Here is a 22021-nt window from a genome sequence, read left to right as displayed (position 1 = left end):
TTTAGTCTGCTGATTTCTCGTTCAGTATGCACTGCCTGCTTATGTGCCCACCTCCAACTCGTCACTTGAGTCATCGTCGTTACACAATCCAGATGTACCTGTGACTGACGTAGACTTTTCATTGCTCTGTGCGGTTTTGGCTGCTTTTCTAAATATAATCCACCAAGACACCGGACCACGGTAATAGCGAGGTGGGAGGGGGTGTGCACAAAGGGTAGGGACGTAACCAGCGGGAGCATATGAGTCTCACTTAGTGGGAATTTCACGGTTTGCAGCCTGAATGGGGTTCAATGGCTTAGCCACGCCTCTCTGCGCCGGGTAGACACACGCTCAATCTCATGCATAATTATTTATTGAATGCTAAACACTTCTGGAAAGACACGGTTGTCTAAAATGGGTTGGTGTGAGAATACAACAGTAAGTGAATGAAAAGATGGAACTCTGGAGAGAGCAAAATACAACACAATAGTGAACCCGCGGCATAACAAACGGCGCATAATTATTTATTGATGGTTGAACACTTCTGGAAAGACACAGTTGTCTAAAAAGGGAGGGTTTGAGGATACAACAGAAAGTGAATGAAAAGATGGAACTCTGGAGAGAGCAACATATAATTGTCCGTGAGTGAAGACGACGCATGTTTGTCGCGGATGCGAATTGCTGTATGTAGCGTGTAAAACAGTTTGCTATGGTGCACACAGTCGTGCGTCGTAACCGAAAACTCGGTTTTTAAAGACTGCTTACTTCATTGTGTTTTAACCTCAGTTGTAAAGGATTGTTTTAAGGATCCCATGGGATACCCCTCACAAACCATTTTACACGCTGCATATCGTGATTCACCTCCGCGAGAAACATGCCTCTATGAACAGTCAAGGTGGCTCGGAGGTACATGAGGCCTCTACGACAGACGAATATAAATGACGTTGTTTTTTTCTGTGTCGTCGCGTCCGAGTTGGTGGGCGTGGCTCTGCGAGATGTCGTCGTATCCAATGGTCTTAGAGTTGGTGGGCGTGGCTCCTTCCTGCGTGCGCCATAGGTGTCTTACTTGTCGGCTTAGTGAATCCACGCCTTCCAGCATGCTTTCCATGGGTGTCTTGCCTCAGTGAATATATATATATATATATATATATATATATATATATATATATATATATATATATATATATATATATATATATATATATATATATATATATATATATATATATATATATATATATATATATATATATATATAGATATATATATATATATATAGAAGATATTGTGGTGGGCTGGTGCTCTGCCCAGGGTTTGTTTCCTGCCTTGTGCCCTGTGTTGGCAGGGATTGGCTCCAGCAGACCCCCATGACCCTGTAGTTAGGATATAGCGGGTTGGATAATAGATGGATGGAATATAGTTAATATATACAAAAATATAGATATACAAGGTGATATTAAGCTGCATTCTGCAAAGATCTCTCTGTAAGCAAAAAATGACAATTTAATTCATACAGAAGATATCTGGAAATTGGCTCATCTTATGTAAAGATTCAGACACTACAGGGCAGAACAAGTGCCACCATGGACACCAGGATGACATGCAAAATAGAAAAAACTTAATAATGCCAAATAAATAATCATATGACTAACTAAAATGTATTAGAGCAAAGTGAACAACATCTGTAACAAGAATATGCTAAGCTTAAACAATGAGCCACCAGCCTTGATTCAGATGTAGAGATCTACTGCACTAATATTCAGTAGGTAGATCATTCCATACACACTGTGCTCATCTGCTGTTTATGTATAACCATCGAAAGCACAAATTGCAGTGCTGCCTGAACCACATACATTATGAACGTGGCGATTGTAGTAAGCAGTGTAAGTTCTAAAAGAACACATATTCAGTTTTAGTAGACAACAGCTCAAGTTGCACTACATTCACTTCTTGTAAATATCCCAAGTGGGTACTTGTCCATGATCTTCCTGAGACTCTGAGATGAGGGCTCTCAACTGTTGCTTGATCATGCAGGTACTGTATGTCTTAAATGATTCGGACAAAGTCACGTGAGATATCTAGAGTGGCATTACCTTCTGTACTGTGTCTTTAGTAGAAAGAAAAGCTTGTCCTAAAAGGATGAAAGGCAGCTCACCTGGAAGATGAAAGAGGCAATTAAATCTGGACAAATGAGCCATCAGTTTAACTAGTGAGGGTCGAAACTAGGAAGTCGCAAGATCACAATACCAAAGCCAAACTATAAGCCAACACCCAAAGTCAAAAGAAAGTTTACCAAGAGTCACGTTATGCCAGCCATAAAACCCACAGAGCAACATTTCAAACATAAACATAACATTGGCGCATAAAAACATAGTAAGCATTTCCCAGGGATTCCAGATACGTATATCACAATGCAGTAATAATGATAACTTTCTGTGTGTAACTATATTTTGCCACAAACTGCAGTTATAAAATGAACTTTAAAACTTCCAATTGTTGTGCAAAAAATGGGTAACATTTGATAACTGATAAAAGCTTGGACCGACTGCTCATTCACTTCTTGTCTGACTGATTTAATCTGCGAGGAGGCTCTCAGTCCCCCGGAATATAATCTTCTTCAGAGTTAATTGAAGACACGATTTGAGCAACAAATGGAAAAGTGGCAAAGTGTCTTTTTTATTAACAATTCGTGGTATGCGGATGTTAAAGTGCTGGGAAGAAGCTGCTCACCTTATGTGGAATTTCTGACAATTAACGGCAAACTGATTAATCTGCTTAGAGAATTCGTATACGTTATTCTAATTGGAGTTTATGTGCCACCTCAATCAAAGGACACTATGACAGTGCAGCTTTTAGCTGGTCAAGTCTTAGCTGTTGAGAACAAATACTCTGATTCATTCGTCATTATCAAAGGTGACTTTAATAATTCCACCTTTGAGCTTTTCAAATACAAACAGCTGCTGAAATGAGCAACCAGAGGGGAAGAATCTGGACCACTGTCACAGCACCCTCTCTGATGCTTACCATCCCATTCCTTTGCTTTGATATTTGTTGTCCTTTTAAAAAGACAGAAATTGATATGAGCTAAAACAGACATATGGACAACATACACTCACCTAAAGTATTACTAGGAACACCTGTTCAATTTCTCATTAATGCAATTATCTAATCAACCAATCACATGGCAGTTGCTTCAATGCATTTAGGGGTGTGGTCCTGGTCAAGACAATCTCCTGAACTCCAAACTGAATGTCAGAATGGTAAAGAAAGGTGATTTAAGCAATTTTGAGCGTGGCATGGTTGTTGGTGCCAGACGGGCCGGTCTGAGTATTTCACAATCTGCTCAATTACTGGGATTTTCACGCACAATCATTTCTAGGGTTTACAAAGAATGGTGTGAAAAGGGAAAAACATCCAGTATGCGGCAGTTCTGTGGGCGAAAATGCCTTGTTGATGCTAGAGGTCAGAGGAGAATGAATGGGCCGACTGATTCAAGCTGATAGAAGAGCAACTTTGACTGAAATAACCACTCGTTACAACCGAGGTATGCAGCAAAGCATTTGTGAAGCCACAACACGCACAACCTTGAGGCAGATGGGCTACAACAGCAGAAGACCCCACGGGTACCACTCATCTCCACTACAAATAGGAAAAGAGGCTACAATTTGCACAAGCTCACCAAAATTGGACAGTTGAAGACTGGAAAAATGTTGCCTGGTCTGATGAGTCTCGATTTCTGCTGAGACATTCAAATGGTAGAGTCAGAATTTGGCGTAAACAGAGTGAGAACATGGATCCATCATACCTTGTTACCACTGTGCAGGCTGGTGGTGGTGGTATAATAGTGTGGGGGATGTTTTCTTGGCACACTTTAGGCCCCTTAGTGCCAATTAGGCATCGTTTAAATGCCACGGGCTACCTAAGCATTGTTTCTGACCATGTCCATCCCTTCATGAGCACCATGTACCCATCCTCTGATGGCTACTTCCAGCAGGATAATGCACCATGTCACAAAGCTCGAATCATTTCAAATTGGTTTCTTGAACATGACAATGAGTTCACTGTACTAAAATGGCCCCGCAGTCACCAGATCTCAACCCAATAGAGCATCTTTGGGATGTGGTGGAAGGAGCTTCGTGCCCTGGATGTGCATCCCACAAATCTCCATCAACTGCAAGATGCTATCCTATCAATATGGGCCAACATTTCTAAAGAATGCTTTCAGCACCTTGTTGAATCAATGCCACATAGAATTAAGGCAGTTCTGAAGGCGAAAGGGGGTCAAACACCGTATTAGTAGGGTGTTCCTAATAATCCCTTAGGTGAGTGTGTGTATATATATATATATATATATATATATATATATATATATATATATATATATATATATATATATATATAAATCTAAGGATTATGTCCATCTGTCACATGATTACCGTGTGGCAGTGCACTGTATCAGCACGTGCTACTAACCTCTCTAACCTAACCTCTCTCTCTCTCTCTCTCTATTGTGCCTACGTGACCACCCGGCAATACTGAACTATTCTGTGTGACGTTTGCACTGTTTTGTGTTTTTTGTATCTCACACCCTCATACACCTTTATCGTAAGAGTTTCCTTTACCTATGATGGAGCATAAGTATAAGTGAACTAATGAGGCTATGGAAAGGACACTAGATGAACTGGATTCTAGCCTCTGGGTGGTTTTCAGAGAATCCTCTGATGAATTAGCTGACAGAGTTAGTTCTTACATAAACTTTTGGCAAAAAAATCTGCATCCCAACTAAAACAATCATCACTCCTATTCATATTTCATCTTTTTTAGAGGTAAAGGCTGCAATCAAGACAAATCAATTTGGATCTTTGTTCATCTTTTTTTCTTGTAACCAACAATATGTAAGGGGAAAAACTACTTAATTTTAAGGAAAACAATTCAAAGTAAAATGCTTTTGGTGCCTTTCTTGTGCCAGAGTGCACAGCTTTTTACAAATGTTACTTGAGGGCAATCAAAATACTGAACAGGTGTCCGTAAGTCTAAAAGACCCCTGAACCACGCCAGGACCTTCCCTAGCATGTCTAGACTAGGCCTCACTTCAGACAGCCTGACCCCCAAACTTCACAAACACACACACACACTTCAGCCTACAAAGGCCCAAAAGGTGGAATTGCCTTTTAAAGTTCAGAATACTTAAAATATGCTTTAAAAAAAAAAAAATTGGCGCTTTAGGGAAAGAAAAACTTAACACTCTTGCTAGAGACAAATATAGTAAAAAAATCTTAATAAATCAAGTATTTTTTTAAATAAGCCAAAGCAGAGCAAAAATGGCAGAAAAGGAAAAAGGACTTGATGTAGGTTGCATTCTTAAGCATACCAAGTCAAAATAAACAATCAAGCAATCAAAAAAACAAGACCAATAAATCCAGAAATTAGAAAATCAATACGCACTAATGATAATGCACTGACTGAATGTCAATGAACCACTGAGGGTGGTCATTCAGCAGTGACAGCATGATGATACCAACCTCTTAAGAGTTCTACTAACAAAACAAAAGGAACACACAATACATAATTAAACAATATCTAAATAATGCAATAATAACAAACATTACAAAAAAAATTAGAAACACATGACAAATAATTTAAAAACAGCGCAAATATCAAATAAACCAAACAAACTTAAGCTAGAACATTCGTTAATACACTGTGGACCCACCGTATGCACGGCTTCCATCAGTTTGGATTTTGGAGTTTTCATATTTTTTAATATTCTATACTTTTTGTGTGTGTGGCTTTTTCTTCTTCATGGAATCAAGTGACACTTTTTCACAGGGCTTCACCAGCTGCGACAGCCTCTCAGTGTAATTTTTAGGGTTGTAACTGCGTTTGGACAGTTAGTATCTTTATTTGGAGATTTTTATGTTTTAATTGAGGGTCAAGTGTTTGCTATTTTTTTTTAATTGTATACACATCGATTCTCAGACTGTTTGTATAACTGTCAAGAGAGGACGTGCACACAGATATTTACATTTACAACACAGTTTGAAGTATTCAGCAGTCCTGCTCAGTGAGCAGTAAATCATTACTTAGGACAGGCCCCTCAGGCTTCGCTTTTGTGTGCTCTCCATTAGCTTCTTCCCCTCTGTATTTTGTGGTAGAGCACAGCACACCACACAGCGGAGTTAAACTGGGCGCAGCGGCGGGTCTCTTTCCAGTTTATCCTTGTAGCGCCCCATGCTTATAGGCTGTCCCCGACTCTTATTAGACCCTCAGGGAAAACCACAAGGCAAGCGGAAAGAAGTCAACATGTTTCAAACACTGTTAGTCCCTCTCATCATGGAGCCAGACATCAGCAATCTGGGGAGTTCAAGGAGTCACGAAGAGGGTTAAGGCAGACTCCCAAAGACCACCTTGTCAGTGTCACAAAGTCAAAATAAAAATTGTGATTTGCTTTATATACGATTTGGAAAATAAACTGTCCAGGTGAGAATTGTTGGTAGGTCTTTATTTCAGGGATGGATGCAGATTAACATCATACCCAGGACGGAGCAATTGCAGGTTAAGGGCCTTGCTCAAGGGCCCAACAGAGAAGAGTCCCTTTTGGCATTTTACGGGATTCGCAGATCCCTAGCCTCAGAGCCACCACTCCACCCTCATCCATCCCTGCATGTAGGCCCTCCAACCTGCAGGGAAAAACTTGGTTGGCACTCCAGCCACCATAAAAAAAACCTCACACTGTTCCACTCCATCTGAACTAGTGTGGTGCTGAGGTATCACCCGTTGCATGGCTGCACTCGGGTCCTAATCTGGATCTTGAGTTGGTTTGTTGTGTGGTGGGTGCGGCAATGCGCTGTATCAGTGCGTGCTTCTAACCTTTATTTCAGCAGCAAACCCAAAGGCTAACCTTTGTTTAAATAAACACAATCATCATCCTTGGTGACCTGTCTATTGGTAAGTTGATCAGCACTAGCGGTTACACTCCCCAAAAAAGAAATGTTAGCCAAAGTGTTTGGAGGCTTGTGTATAAGCTCACTGATTAAAGCTTTGCATTGCTAATGTGCATTGATGATACCCTCACACACACCTTGATCTCCTCCGCTTCACTCTCTTGCGTGTTAAACTTACAGACAGCATGAGAGCCGCCCCGCTGGATCATAGGTGGGGAATCAGAAGTGGTGGGTGAACAGCATGGGCCTGTCCTTGGCTAGAGTGGCAATCAATACCTCTACCTATACCTGATGAATTTAAGTGAAAAGTGTGTTATGGTGAAGGGGCAGCACCAACCAACAGAGGTAAACACTGCCAAATATCCAGTTAGGTGACTTGTGTGTTTGATCTGTAAGGGCTCATTTATACTTCATGCTCAGAATGTGTATGCGCACGAGTCATGGCTACCACGCGTTCCCAGCGTTCATTTGACACATGTGCGAGTTGCAGTACCAGCAAAAAGTTGGGGGGGGCGCAGTGTGTTCAAGTTGGAATGTGACGTCACAGTCACTGTTTACTATCTACATGTGACAGAAAGCTGCTTTGAGGATCCTCCAAGATCAAAGATGTGCCCGCTTCGATGTTTGATGAATGGTTCGATGTGATACGCTTTTATATTCAAGTGTCGCATTTTCCTAATCTCAAGGACAGGATACATTTTAAAAGTCTCATATACCATCTTTTGTGCCGTCTTTTTTTCTAAGGCTTCCTCCTGACCTGACAGCAGCAATCGCCACACAGAACACATTAAATGTATGATATTCCAACTCTCTGCACATTTAGAATCTTTAGATTTATACTTGATATCACTTTCATGGTGAAATGCATTAAAGTATGCATGTTACATTTTACAAATGAATCATTAATTTCATTTAAATAATGAATACAGTTAATAATAACACATATGGGGGGGTGACACGATGGCGCAGCGGTAGCGCTGCTGTCTCGCAGGGAGTCACATCGCTGGTATTCCCTGCCTGGAGTTTACACGGTTTCCTGCTGGGTTTCCACAGTGTGCTCTGGTTTCCTTCCAAAGATATGCAAATTTGGTGCCACTAAAATGACGCCAGTGTATGTGAGTGTCTGTATTCTCCTTGAGATGAGCTGATGTCCCATCCAGGTATTGTTTCTGCCTCGTACCCAAATGCTTAATGGAATGGACACATCCCTGGATTGATGGATTTAATCATTAAACATCCTTTTCAGAGATATTGCGGTAAGGTGTCATCAGAATTTAATGGGTGTTCCAGGGAATTCACAACACAGCGAAGCCGAACATGTTCTCACCGTGATAATATCTCACACTGCCACCTGGTGGAATCTTCCAGATTTACGTAAAAATCAAGTATAAACAGTAAAACGCTTGCGTAGCAGGAGCGTCCATTGGAGCATACATCACATGAGGTATAAACCTGACGTAACAATGTTGAGAGCACTAGGGTTAGGCTTTGATCCCAGGAAAATGTACAATGGGCAAACATCTATACTAATAAAAGGCAAAGCCCTCACTGACTGACTGACTCACTCACTCACTCATCACTAATTCTCCAACTTCCCGTGTAGGTAGAAGGCTGAAATTTGGCAGGCTTATTCCTTACAGCTCACTTACAAAAGTTAAGCAGGTTTCATTTCGAAATTCTACATGTAACGGTCATAACGGTCGACAAAGTCCGCCATGTTGAACTTTCTTATTTATGGCCCCATCTTCACGAAATTTGGTAGGCGGCTTCCCTGCGCTAACCGAAACCGATGTATGTACTTATTTTGGTGGTATGATACCACTGTCGGCTGCCATATTGAACTTTCCAACGTCACTAATTCTCCAACTTCCCGTGCAGGTAGTAGGCTGAAATTTGACAGGCTTATTCCTTACAGCTTACTTACAAAAGTTAAGCAGGTTTCACTTTGAAATTCTACGTGTAACGGTCATAATGGTTGACGTCGTCCTACATGTTGAACTTTCTTATTTATGGCCCCATCTTCACGAAAATTGGTAGGTGGCTTCCCTGCGCTAACCGAAACCAATGTACATACTTATTTCCGTGATATGACGCCACTGTCGGCCGCCATATTGAACTTTCCAACAGTCTTTGTTACTTATGGGCCCATCTTCAAGAAATTTGGTACGCGGGTTCCCAACGCTAACTGAATCCTACTTACGTACATATATACGTCCATAGCCTGCTCGGTCACTGTGTGAGGCGGCGTTGGGTCCCCCATCCCAACGCCTCCCACGTTGTTGGCTACCTGCCTATATAAGGCCGTCCATCGCTCCAGTCTCTACATTCCCTTCCTTGCTTCACCACGGGATTAACGTCTCCCTGCTGATAACTGCAGTCTTTTTATTTAATCCACAGCTTCTCTGCTGTTTTATTGTTTGTTTATTACAATTCTAGTTATTGTTTAGGTATTTTAGGCTTACTTTACATTTATCAGGTACCCATTTCCTTTATCATTCCAACCGTACCCCCATTAACATGTCTATCGAGGTGATCACCATCGATCAAAGAACTGTCACTTACCGAGTGGTTTCCATGCCCGGAGATGGCACCTACCTTTTCCATTCTGTTTGTTACATACTGCACGGCCATATCCGGCTCACTCTTGATATCCGGAGGAATATTGTGTCTTATGCATTGAATGACTGGGACAGGTTCAAGGTGTGGACTGATGACGGTACAGGAGATAATTATACTACACAGGAGCACTAGAAGAGTGAAATGCTTAAGCCCTTCACCTATGGTTATGCATGTGAGTTGATGGCTGCCTCTGAATTGTTCGGTTGTCACTTTCAAGTGTACCGAAATGGCCAAATATTTTACACCTTTCGACAACCGCCAATGCCTCTTAAACATCTTAGATTCACAGGTGACGATTTCAGTAGTGGACACTTTGATGTTTATGAATGTTTAAACTCTCAAAAGCCGGATGTGAAGTTATCGATGAAACCGGTTGTATACTTACAACGCTTGACAGTTGCTGAATGTCACTTGAACAGAAGTCCTGCAAACACTAACGTAATTGAAACAAACCATGAAACTCAAACCGATTATGACAGCAGCAATCCAAGCTGTGAGATTTGAAACAAGATTACTGTTCACATGGCCAACTGTACGTTGTGCTTTTGTTTTTGCGTTTTGGGGACTATGTAGTGCCTGTGGGACATGGGGAAGACGTGCCCCAAGGGTGAAGAAAAATAAATCATTTGTTTAAATTTTCACATGCTTCCGGTGTTAGTCTGTGTCGGATCGACGCTGATATAGCGCTTTATTCCACAATAATATATATATTTAATAACATGAAAAGAGAAATAAGAAATATACGAAAGAAAAATGTTTCTGCAGACTGAGATGTCCACACATAGTAGCTACAGTTTTTTTTGCACTGTCACTTTAATACCACTGTATGCAGGCAGCTATGGCCTCTGGCACACTTGACAGATCTTTTGACACTTACCAAGTGGCACTGCAGGATGCTTAACCAGCAACAAGCATTAGGAAACATCCTTGCGGTGCAAAGCAAAATATCCTAAATAAAAAAAGAAATAGAACACATGTACCGTGAATTGTAACCGGTGTGCTAAATAGTCTGTGTTAATTAATTGGAGGTCCTGTTAGGGCTCTATTGTTGTCCAATCACTGAAATATCAACTCTGGTATTGTGGAACTGACTATATAAAGGGAATCCTTAGTTACAGTCCAGGAGGTCTGCAGGGGCTGCAAGTTTTCATTCCAACCAGTTCCATAATTACAAGCAAGTCCTAAGATAATGAAATTTGGAATTAATGACATGGCTTGTTAGTGCTTTCATTCTTCCATGACAAATATTCTATATTTTTTTGTTTTCTGAGAGCTTTATTCATATTTTTGTAGTCCATCCCTTCTCTCTGATGTTGTATTAACACAGGTACTTCATGATACATGAACACAAGTTCAAATGGAAGCAAGTGAGCTGGAGAACTGGTGGTTCATTTATCACTTACACCTCATTATTAACTAATGGTTGGTTAAAAAAGACCTGAAACAATTAAAACCCAAATGCAGCAGTTTAAAACTAAAATTACCAATCACTGATTCACCAATGACTTTCAGGTTTTATGGACCATTGATGGTCCAGAGATTGTTGAAGAAAAGAAAAGAAGAAAAATTATATATATATACACACACAGTGGTGTGAAAAACTATTTGCCCCCTTCCTGATTTCTTATTCTTTTGCATGTTTGTCACACAAAATGTTTCTGATCATCAAACACATTTAACCATTAGTCAAATATAACACAAGTAAACACAAAATGCAGTTTTTAAATTATGGTTTTTATTATTTAGGGAGAAAAAATCCAAACCTACATGGCCCTGTGTGAAAAAGTAATTGCCCCCTTGTTAAAAACTAACCTAACTGTGGTGTATCACACCTGAGTTCAATTTCCGTAGCCACCCCCAGGCCTGATTACTGCCACACCTGTTTCAATCAAGAAATCACTTAAATAGGAGCTGCCTGACACAGAGAAGTAGACCAAAAGCACCTCAAAAGCTAGACATCATGCCAAGATCCAAAGAAATTCAGGAACAAATGAGAACAAAAGTAATTGAGATCTATCAGTCTGGTAAAGGTTATAAAGCCTTTTCTAAAGCTTTGGGACCAGCGAACCACAGTGAGAGCCATTATCCACAAATGGCAAAAACATGGAACAGTGGTGAACCTTCCCAGGAGTGGCCGGCCGACCAAAATTACCCCAAGAGCTCGGAGACGACTCATCCGTGAGGTCACAAAAGACCCCAGGACAACGTCTAAAGAACTGCAGGCCTCACTTGCCTCAATTAAGGTCAGTGTTCACGACTCCACCATAAGAAAGAGACTTGGCAAAAACGGCCTGCATGGCAGATTTCCAAGACGCAAACCACTGTTAAGCAAAAGAACATTAGGGCTCGTCTCAATTTTGCTAAGAAACATCTCAATGATTGCCAAGACTTTTGGGAAAATACCTTGTGGACTGATGAGACAAAAGTTGAACTTTTTGGAAGGCAAATGTCCCATTACATCTGGCGTAAAAGGAACACAGCATTTCAGAAAAAGAACATCATACCAACAGTAAAATATGGTGGTGGTAGTGTGATGGTCTAGGGTTGTTTTGCTGCTTCAGGACCTGGAAGGCTAGCTGTGATAGATGGAACCATGAATTCTACTGTCTACCAAAAATCCTGAAGGAGAATGTCCGGCCATCTGTTTGTCAACTCAAGCTGAAGCGATCTTGGGTGCTGCAACAGGACAATGACCCAAAACACACCAGCAAATCCACCTCTGAATGGCTGAAGAAAAACAAAATAAAGACTTTGGAGTGGCCTAGTCAAAGTCCTGACCTGAATCCAATTGAGATGCTATGGCATGACCTTAAAAAGGCGGTTCATGCTAGAAAACCCTCAAATAAAGCTGAATTACAACAATTCTGCAAAGATGAGTGGGCCAAAATTCCTCCAGAGTGCTGTAAAAGACTCATTGCAAGTTATCGCAAACGCTTGATTGCAGTTATTGCTGTTAAGGGTGGCCCAACCAGTTATTAGGTTCAGGGGGCAATTACTTTTTCACACAGGGCCATGTAGGTTTGGATTTTTTTCTCCTAAATAATAAAAACCATCATTTAAAAACTGCATTTTGTGTTTACTTGTGTTATATTTGACTAATGGTTAAATGTGTTTGATGATCAGAAACATTTTGTGTGGCAAACATGCAAAAGAATAAGAAATCAGGAAGGGGGCAAATAGTTTTTCACACCACTGTATATATATATATATATATCCCCTTTCTCCAGTCAGTGGCCCCGGATCAATCAAACCCCCAGGCTGCAGGCTACGTTTGAAGCACCCTGACATGGCGGTGCCTCATGCATTGTGTTGTTTGTCAGATATACAAGTACGAAGTTTGCTGTACTCAGTAGAATTGACAAATATCAATACAGTACTACTAACTGTTGCTACAACATCTCAAAGGCATGCCGGTTAAGTTATTTGGTGATTGTAAATCAGCCCCTTGTGAGTCAGCGAATGTAGGTGTTGGTCCACGAGTATGCTCTGGCATAGACTGGATTGCCGTCCAGGGTTAGTTTACATCTTCCATCCATTTTCTAATCTGCCTATCCAGTTTAAGTTTGTGGGGAGCTGGGGGGCTATCCCAGTAGCAATGGGCTACATACAGTATAGAATCAACCTGGGATGATGCTTCAGTACACCATGGTGTGTGAACAATGACTTCAGTGGAGCCAAATAAGGACACCAACTAACGTGGGTTGTCTATTTAATCTTTGGGTCTTAGTGGGGACCAGAGAGAAAACCCTGCACAAACACAAAGTACCCCACCCGGGGTTTGAGCCTAGAACTCAAGATTGCTTCATGTTGAAATATTATTTGCAGCTCATTTACAGTATAGTAAAGAACTTTATGGTATGCATTCACACAAACAGAACTGACAGCAATTATGAATAAAAGCATGTGACACCTCCATTCATTAACATCTTTACTTAGTGCATTGACTGCTTGAATATCTACAGTACAGTGTCGAGCAATGCTGAAAAGGAGACAGCATGTCAAACTCATCATCAGTGCCCACCCATTTGCCACCTCTCTAAACTTTGGAGTCCTCATCAGTTTTTAAAGGGCCAGACAGGAGAGCCTCAGAAACCCTCTGAATACAAATCGCTGCTGCCACCTGGATGCATGAAGTGCATATTTTATTCCACACCATCTAATCTCCAGATATGTGGGGCATGACTAAAGAAACATGAACTCTCACCATTGGCAGCAAAGCGCTGTTACTTTTGGGGTCTTGTAGAGATTGATAATCCCAAACTCAGAATAACCAAAGAACCTATAACAATGGACCCATGATGGAGACATGCAAACCCCTGCATTACCATGATGCACAGTCAAGTTTTTAATTGCATTACAGCATAATAATATTCTAATATGCCAGCATACAACTGTCTCAGATGGGAATCTTCACGTTCCTGTATTTTCAAATTGCAACCAAGACGACGGCTGCTGTGCATTCCTAACGTTCATCACCAGCAGCTGCACACAGAAACTCTGTTAAACAGTATTTGAATGACAAACAAACACTTCTAAAATGAATGCCCTGTACGAGATCAACTGCACCCTTAACCGTGCTTGTTGCATGATGTTTAAAACATTTAAAGCTGAGCCTTCACTCACAATTTTGCTCTCTCTCCTATCCTATCTTATTCAGTCTATGTCTGATCCAGCTGATGCTTGAAAAGGAAGGCTTTGTGTTCTTTTAACCTGAAAAAGCAAGCTAAAGCAGGACGACTGCTGCAACACTTGTCATGTGCAATATGCTTGTGTGATGAAGACAAACTCGTATTTTAAAAAAAGCCTAAAGACTGTTCCTGCCTTTTAAACAGTAAAATTATTTTATTAGATTACCTTCCTGTCTCTAATTATAGACAATCACACAAATAACTTGACCATCAGCTACAAGTTCATATGTCTGTGATGTTCTTAGGAGACAGCTTCTCAGTTGCCTTTTATTTCTTAAAGGCAATCCCATTTTTAACTCTTTATAATCATTCATTGTGATTTTAGCAACTCTTCACTCTGGGTGTCAATAAGAATATTTTCTTTTTCTGATACAAGGTCACAAATCCTGCCTTGTTTGACTTTTTCAGTAATTCTGCTCTGAGCCGGATTGATTCTAAATCCATAGCAGGATAGGTACCTTGCAAACTGACAAACATGAAGACAGCACTTATATACAGTCATAAGAAAAAGTTTGGGAACCCCTCTCAGCCTGCATAATAATTGACTCTACTTTCAACAAAAAAAAGATAACGGTGGTATGTCTTTCATTTCCTAGGAACATCGGAGTACTGGGGTGTTTTCCGAACAAACATTTTTAGTGAAGTAGTATTTAGTCGTATGAAATTAAATCAAATCTGAAAAACTGGCTGTGGAAATATTTGGGTCCCCTTGTAATTTTGCTGATTTGAATGCCTGTCACTGCTCAATGCTGATTACTTGCAACACCAAATTGGTTGGATTAGCTGGTCAAGCCTTGAACTTCATAGACAGGAGTGTGGAATCATGAGAAAAGGCATTTAAGGGTGATGAGAAAGAAGCCCTTTCTGCACTCGCGCCACAAACCGAGTCGCCTGTTGTATGCAAATGCTCATTTAGACAAGCCAGATTCATTTTGGAACAAAGTGCTTTGGACTGATGAGACAGAAATTGAGTTATTTGGTCCTAACAAAAAGCGCTTTGCATGGTGGAAGAAGAACACCGCATTCCAAGAAAAACACCTGCTACCTACTGTCAAATTTGGTGCAGGTTCCATCATGCTGTGGGGCTGTGTGGCTAGTTCAGAGACTGGGGCCCTTGTTAAAGTCGAGGGTCAGATGAATTCAACCCAATATCAACAAATTCTTCAGGATAATGTTGAAGTATCAGTCACAAAGTTGAAGTTACGCAGGGGTTGGATATTCTAACAAGACAATCACTCAAAACACAATTCGAAATCTACAAAGGCATTCATGCAGAGGGAGAAGTACAATGTTCTGGAATGGCCGTCACAGTCCCCTGATTTGAATATCAAAAAATCTATGGGATGATTTGAAGCAGGCTGTCCATGCTCGTGGCGCAGTGGTAGCGCTTCTGCCTCGCAATTAGGAGACCCGGGTTCGCTTCCCAGGTCCTCCCTGCATGGAGTTTGCATGTTCTCCTCGTGTCTGCTTGGTTTCCTCCCACAGTCCAAAGACATGCAGGTTAAGTGGATTGGCAATTCTAAACTGGCCCTAGTGTGTGCTTGTTGTTTGTGTGTGTCCTGCGGTGGGTTGGCACCCTGCCCGGGATTGGTTCCTGCCTTGTGCCCTGGGATTGGCTCCAGCAGACCCCCGTGACCCTGTGTTCGGATTCAGTGGGTTGGACAATGGATGGATGGATGGATGTCCATGCTCGGCAGCCATCAGATTTAACTGAATAGGAGGGATTTTGTATAGAATGGTCAGAAATACCAACATCCAGAATGAAGACACTCATCAAAGGCTATAGGAGGACAGCGTCTAGAGGCTGTTATATTTGCAAAAGGAAGCTCAAACCAAGTATTGATGTAATATCTCGGTTGGGGTGCCCAAATTAATGCACCTGTGTAATTTTGTTATGATCCGTATTGCATATTTTCTGTTAATCCAATAAAGTTAATGTCACTGCTGAAATACTACTGTTTCCACAAGGCATGTCGTAAATTAAAAGGAAGTTGCTACTTTGAAAGCTCAGCCAATGATAAACAAAAATCCAAAGAATTAAGAGGGGTTCCCAAACTTTTTCATATGACTGTATAAATTAATCTGAATGTGCATAATCATGTAAGATGATCTTTAAATGTTTCAGCATTGGCATTTATTTACACTTCTTTAATGCCCGCTCTTTCAATGCCATTCCATAGCGCTTTTCAATTGACAAATGAGAATTTAAAGCCTGTCAACTTGCTGGAAACTACAAGTCACTTTTCTTGTCAGCCAACATTTGTCATACTGTCAGAATTTTAAAGCTGATAAGACGTAATATTCTCTAACAGCTGTGATGATGCAGAAAGTAGAGGCACACTTATCAAAGCACTGTAATCCATTGATATGCACAACTCACGCAAGTGTCTTGTTAATAAATCTATTAGCAGAGAATGAAGTCCGTTTCCATGCATTCTTGCTATTTCTCCATAATGGCTCCTTTCAATTAGGTCTTATTTCTCAAAGAAGAGAAAGAAGGTTGTCTACAGTTAAAAATTATAACATGAATGAAATATACTCACCAGTTTATATTTCTTAGTCATTTAGTGACTTCCAAGCACTGTATAAAACACACAACTATACAGATAATCACCCTCATCTCCTGCTGGAAATATTAGAGGTGCTTGTGGCCAGCTTTAACACTGCCTGCTATGAAATCTGCCAACAGCACCATTCATCTCTTGATGCTGGCATAAGCACTATACAGTATGCTTGCTTTTTGAGAAGATATGGTTAGCTGCATAAGATGAGGTGAACATTTGGGAGAGGCTAATGCCATCTTTTTTTTTTTTCAGTGTGGCATCCAGTCTAAATCAACTTCCACATAAGGTGGTCCAGATCTTTGTTAAAGTGAAACTAAGCCTATGACTGGAATTAATCGATTGACGTTTTAAAGTTCTTAAAGAAATGTACTTAGGAGAATGCAAGTAGCTTACTGAGAAATAAACAACTCTAGGATAACCTCCTATACAGGGTGGTCCAGATCGAATTATGCAGATCCAGATCGTCTGGATGACTTTGATTTATGCGGGAATGATTTCAGTTCGGCGTGATGTCGTCAGTTCGCACACTTCTCGATGCTCTGAGATTTTTCGGATGATTTTCTATGTAATAAACTTAAGTTATAGCGTAATGAAAATTGCATAATTAGATCAGGACCACCCTATAGACAGAGACAATTCAGACTGTCGTGAACAGGGAGTTTGAAGCACCAGACAGTTCCAATATGTTTGAAAAACACTTCCAAAAATGTCAATTAAAGGGGGAAATACTATCAAAAACCCTGACCACATACAAAAAAGGCTCTTGATGAATCTTTATAAAAAGTTTTTTTTTTTTTTTTTCCAACAAACTGCCAGAGGTACAAAAGAAAGCTTTGAGGAGTACAAAATGCAAAATGGAATGCCTGAAACACAAAAGCCAAACCAAAGCAAACAAGTGCCAATACAGACATTTAGATGTGAAGTCAATGCGAGAGATGGACGTCTGAAGTGGAGCTCCGCTAGCAGTGGTGCTATTTTTCATATTATTTGCTTATTATTCTGAGATATCCTGTATTTATTCAACCCGAGAGGGACCGCTACAGTATATGTAAACACATATAAACATGGCCAACAAGAAGGGGGGTCCGAAAGAATCGAAGACTAAAGCTACATCCAAGCTGCGATCAGCAAGCCCTAGTTCGAGATACGGCCTCTCAGAGACAGACCTGGATCAGATGGGCGAAAGTACAGACTCCTCGGGACCACGGTCCGCTACATCGTCGCCTGCTGAGAGCGAAAAGGGGAGCGAAGGTGCGATCGTGAGTGCAGATGTGGATAGCTCGCCGATTGGAGAGGATTACCTGAAACTGGAAAAGGCCGGGAGGTCCGCGGCTTCAGTTACGCGGGACTGGAGCAGCGGGACACCGGCTTCAGCAGAGTCTGCTGCTTCATCTACGGTACAAGAAGGCACATTTGAGCTATCTGAACTGAAAGTGTTGCTCGCTGACCTCAGGCAAGATATAAAGAAAAGCGAGAAGGCTAATGAGAAAGCAACGGCAAAGGCACATGAGAGACTGAAACAGGAGATGAAACAGGCCAATGAATGTCTGCGACAGGAAATCCAACAGGCAAATGAAAGGCTTCGTCAAGAGGTACAGCTTGAACTTCGACAGGTGCTGGGTAAAATTGAAGAGCACATTGAGAAAAACTCGGCTAAACTGAGCACGCTTGCTGATCGATTGGAGCATCTTAGTGAGACATTCACGAATCGGATCGAAATAGCCGAACATCTAGCTGCCAGTGCCGAGGAAAGAGCAGTAAATGTCAGTTCGGAATGTAAAAAACTCGGAGAAAAACTTGGAGACAGACTGGCTGCTTTAGAAGATGGGAATAGAAGGTATAATGTCAGAATTGAAGGCTTGCCGGAGAATCGAGAAAGTTTAAACCCGGTGAAATTCGCAACTGAACTTTTTTCTAAAATAATCGGGGGCGACTTTAAAGCAGAATCTGAGATAGCAGCGGCTTACGCGACGCTGATCAAACACCGTCAGACCCGACCAAGATCTTTTATAGTCCGCTTTGAACGATTATCATTTAAGTTAGAGGTGATGGAACTCCTCAGGAAAAAAGGAAGATATTATATATGAAGATTGCCAATTCGCGTCTTCCCTGACTTCTCTCCAGCAACAGCTATCAAACGCCGCCTTCTATAATATTAAACAGCGCTACGGCAAGCCAATGTCAAATACGGCCTCCTGTATCCGCAAAACTGAAAGTGGAATGGCAGGGTCATTTCTATGTTTTCGCTAGCAAGGAGGAGGCAGAAAATGAGTTAAGAAAGCTGATCCCGGGACTATTCTGATACATAATTGTGAGTCATGGCGGTAAATGATAAAGCTAGGATTAATAATCTACTGTCTGATCTATTTGTTTTAAAATACGGGTTTTTATCAGCATATATTCTCATATTCTTATATTATTATTACTTACTTATTACTTATCATTACTTAGTATTACTAGGGCTAAATGTTTGTGTTTTATTGTGCTTAATTACGTTTTCCTCCTCTTTTTTTTTTTTCTAATTATTTCATGTGTACCCTAAATGAGACTGTTCAATATCATACCCTTGGTTTGCTGTTATTGCTATTACTGCATTAAGACTTGTTATGCTTGTTTTGGACACATCTTTAACACCATCACCTGGGTTTATTATCTGGGGATATCATCTTAATGCACTAAAATTGATGAAGATTATATGTATGTATGTATGTATATATATATATATATGTATATGTATATGTATATATATATATATATTAAGTGCAAAATTCTTTTCTTTCTTTTTCCTCTTTTAAAGACTATATTGGTAACAGATATCTCTATCTTTTAACCTTAAAGCCACTGCATGGGGGCTTGATGTGCTTTGGACGTGCTCTGTCTCTGGGTATGTCAGAGGACTGGGACTGCATGAAGTGGGTTTTAGCCTCACCTGGGGAGGCAAAAAGGGAGGGTGGGGGTTAAGGGGAAGAGAAAGAGAGCAGGCTTGATCTATATCTAATCTATCATCTCAATCTTTATAATTATAACTATCAACGTAATAATAAGCTGCATGGCAACAACTCTTGGGGGAATAGGAAATTAAGACCTAAACTATTTCACTTCCAGTTAACACTATAATATGACACCAAAACTCAGAATCAGTGTCTCCATGATGGGACAGTTAACTTCGTAAGCTGGAATGTTAAAGGCCTGAATCACGAATTAAAGAGAAAGAAAGTACTTTCTCACCTAACAGGTCTAAATGCTAAAATAGTATTTTTACAGGAAACCCACTTACTAAGTAAGGATCAGTTCCGCTGCAAAAGACTGGACTGGCCAAATGTTCCATTCTAGTTTTACAAAGAAAACTAGAGGGGTGGGAATTCTCATACATAGAACAGTACCATTTGTAGCATCAGATGTAGTATTGGATCCTGAAGGGAGATATGTGATGGTCATGGGAGACTTATCTAACTGTAAAATGATTTTGATAAATGTTTATGCACCTAATGTTGATGATAAGGAATTTATACAAAATTTATTTGCATCCATTCCCAATCTGAACACTCATAAACTTATAATGGCTGGGGACTTTAATTGTGTTCTAAATCCACTTTTAGATAAGACTTCCTCCACAGGGGAACGCAACTAACACCGCAAAGATAATTACAAAGTTTATAACTGATCACAACTTATCAGATCCCTGGAGGTTTTAAACCCAAATTCAAGAACATATTCTTTCTACTCACCAGTACATCATTGCTACTCAAGGATTGATTACTTCTTTATAGATAATAACTTCTTGCCTAAGATTAAATCTTGTAAATACGATGCTATTGTTATTTCAGACCATGCTCCGATGATCTTGGAGCTGAAATTACTAAGCCCCATACACTCACCAGCAGATGGCGCCTCAACCCGCTTCTATTAGCTGACGAGAATTGTACTGAATTTATATCCAAACAAATTGAATTCTTTCTAGAGACAAATACATCCCCTGAGATCTCTGCAGGAACACTCTGGGAAACTCTTAAGGCCTTCTTAAGAGGACAGATTATCTCATATCTTTCCCACAGAAATAAATCCGAAGCGAAGAAAGTAGCAGAGATAAAAAGCGAAATTACTAAAATAGATGAAGAACATGCCAGACTACCAAGCGAGACTCTACATAAGAGGAGGCAGGCTCTACATTCAGAATTAAACCTCTTGACAACTAAAGAAACCGAACAACTAATTTACAAATCCAGACATCATTATTATGAACATGGAGAGAAAGCTAATAAGCTTTTAGCGCAACAAATTCACAAGCAAGAAGTGCAACGCAATCTCGTAATTACTAACACGAATGGAGATAAAATCATCGAACACAAAAATATAATGTGCACTTTTAGAGACTACTATAAATCCCTATATACTACTGAGTTTAAAGAAGACAATATACAATCTAATGCATTTCTGGATAAATTACAGATACCACAAATTGACGCTATTAGTGTGGAGGAGCTCGATAAACCTCTGTCATTATCAGAATTACTGGATGCTATAAAGTCACTCCAAGGTGGAAAAGCAGCAGGCCCTGATGGCTACCCTGCAGAGTTTTACAAGAAATTCTCCGCTCAGCTAGCTCCCTCCTATTAGCAACATTTACAGAAGCCAGAGATAACCAATCTCTTCCACAAACCTTTCGCCAAGCACTAATCACTGTCTTTCCAAAACAAAATAAGGACTTATTACAATGTGCATCATACAGACCAATTTCACTTCTGAATAACGACGTTAAAATACTCTCTAAAATCATAGCTAGAAGGATGGAGAAAGTGCTCCCTCATAATATCACAAGACCAAACTGGATTTATTAGGGGCCGACACTTATCTTCAAATCTTCGACGCCTGTTTAATGTAATATACTCACCAACTAAATCAAACACCCCAGAAATATTATTATCATTGGATGCAGAAAAGCATTCGACATGATTGAATGGAAATACCTTTTACTATTTTGGAGAAGTTTGGGTTTGGCCCAACATTTGTGCATGGATTAAATTACTGTATACTAACCCAGAAGCTTCAGTTTGCATCAATAACATTTGCTCAGACTACTTTAAACTAGAACGTGGCACAAGACAAGGATGCCCTTTGTCACCACTGCTGTTTGCAATTGCCATTGAACCACTGGCAATACATTGTCGAAATACTGATCAGATAAAGGGGATTAGCAGAGAAGGACTGGAACAGAAAATCTCATTAT

The 22021-nt window shown here is 40.4% G+C and overlaps 1 long non-coding RNA gene across 1 annotated transcript in view; it reads right to left on the bottom strand.

The window, feature by feature from the left end:
- LOC120516776 overlaps nt 1–22021 on the bottom strand; it is an 85804-nt gene that overhangs the window by 930 nt on the left and 62853 nt on the right. The gene's annotated exons all lie outside the window — the stretch shown is intronic.

The sequence above is a fragment of the Polypterus senegalus genome, chromosome 16, assembly GCF_016835505.1.
Source record: "Polypterus senegalus isolate Bchr_013 chromosome 16, ASM1683550v1, whole genome shotgun sequence".
NCBI lineage: Eukaryota > Metazoa > Chordata > Cladistia > Polypteriformes > Polypteridae > Polypterus > Polypterus senegalus.
The sequence above is the reverse complement of the archived record's forward strand: the minus strand, read 5'-3'. Positions and strand labels throughout refer to the sequence as shown.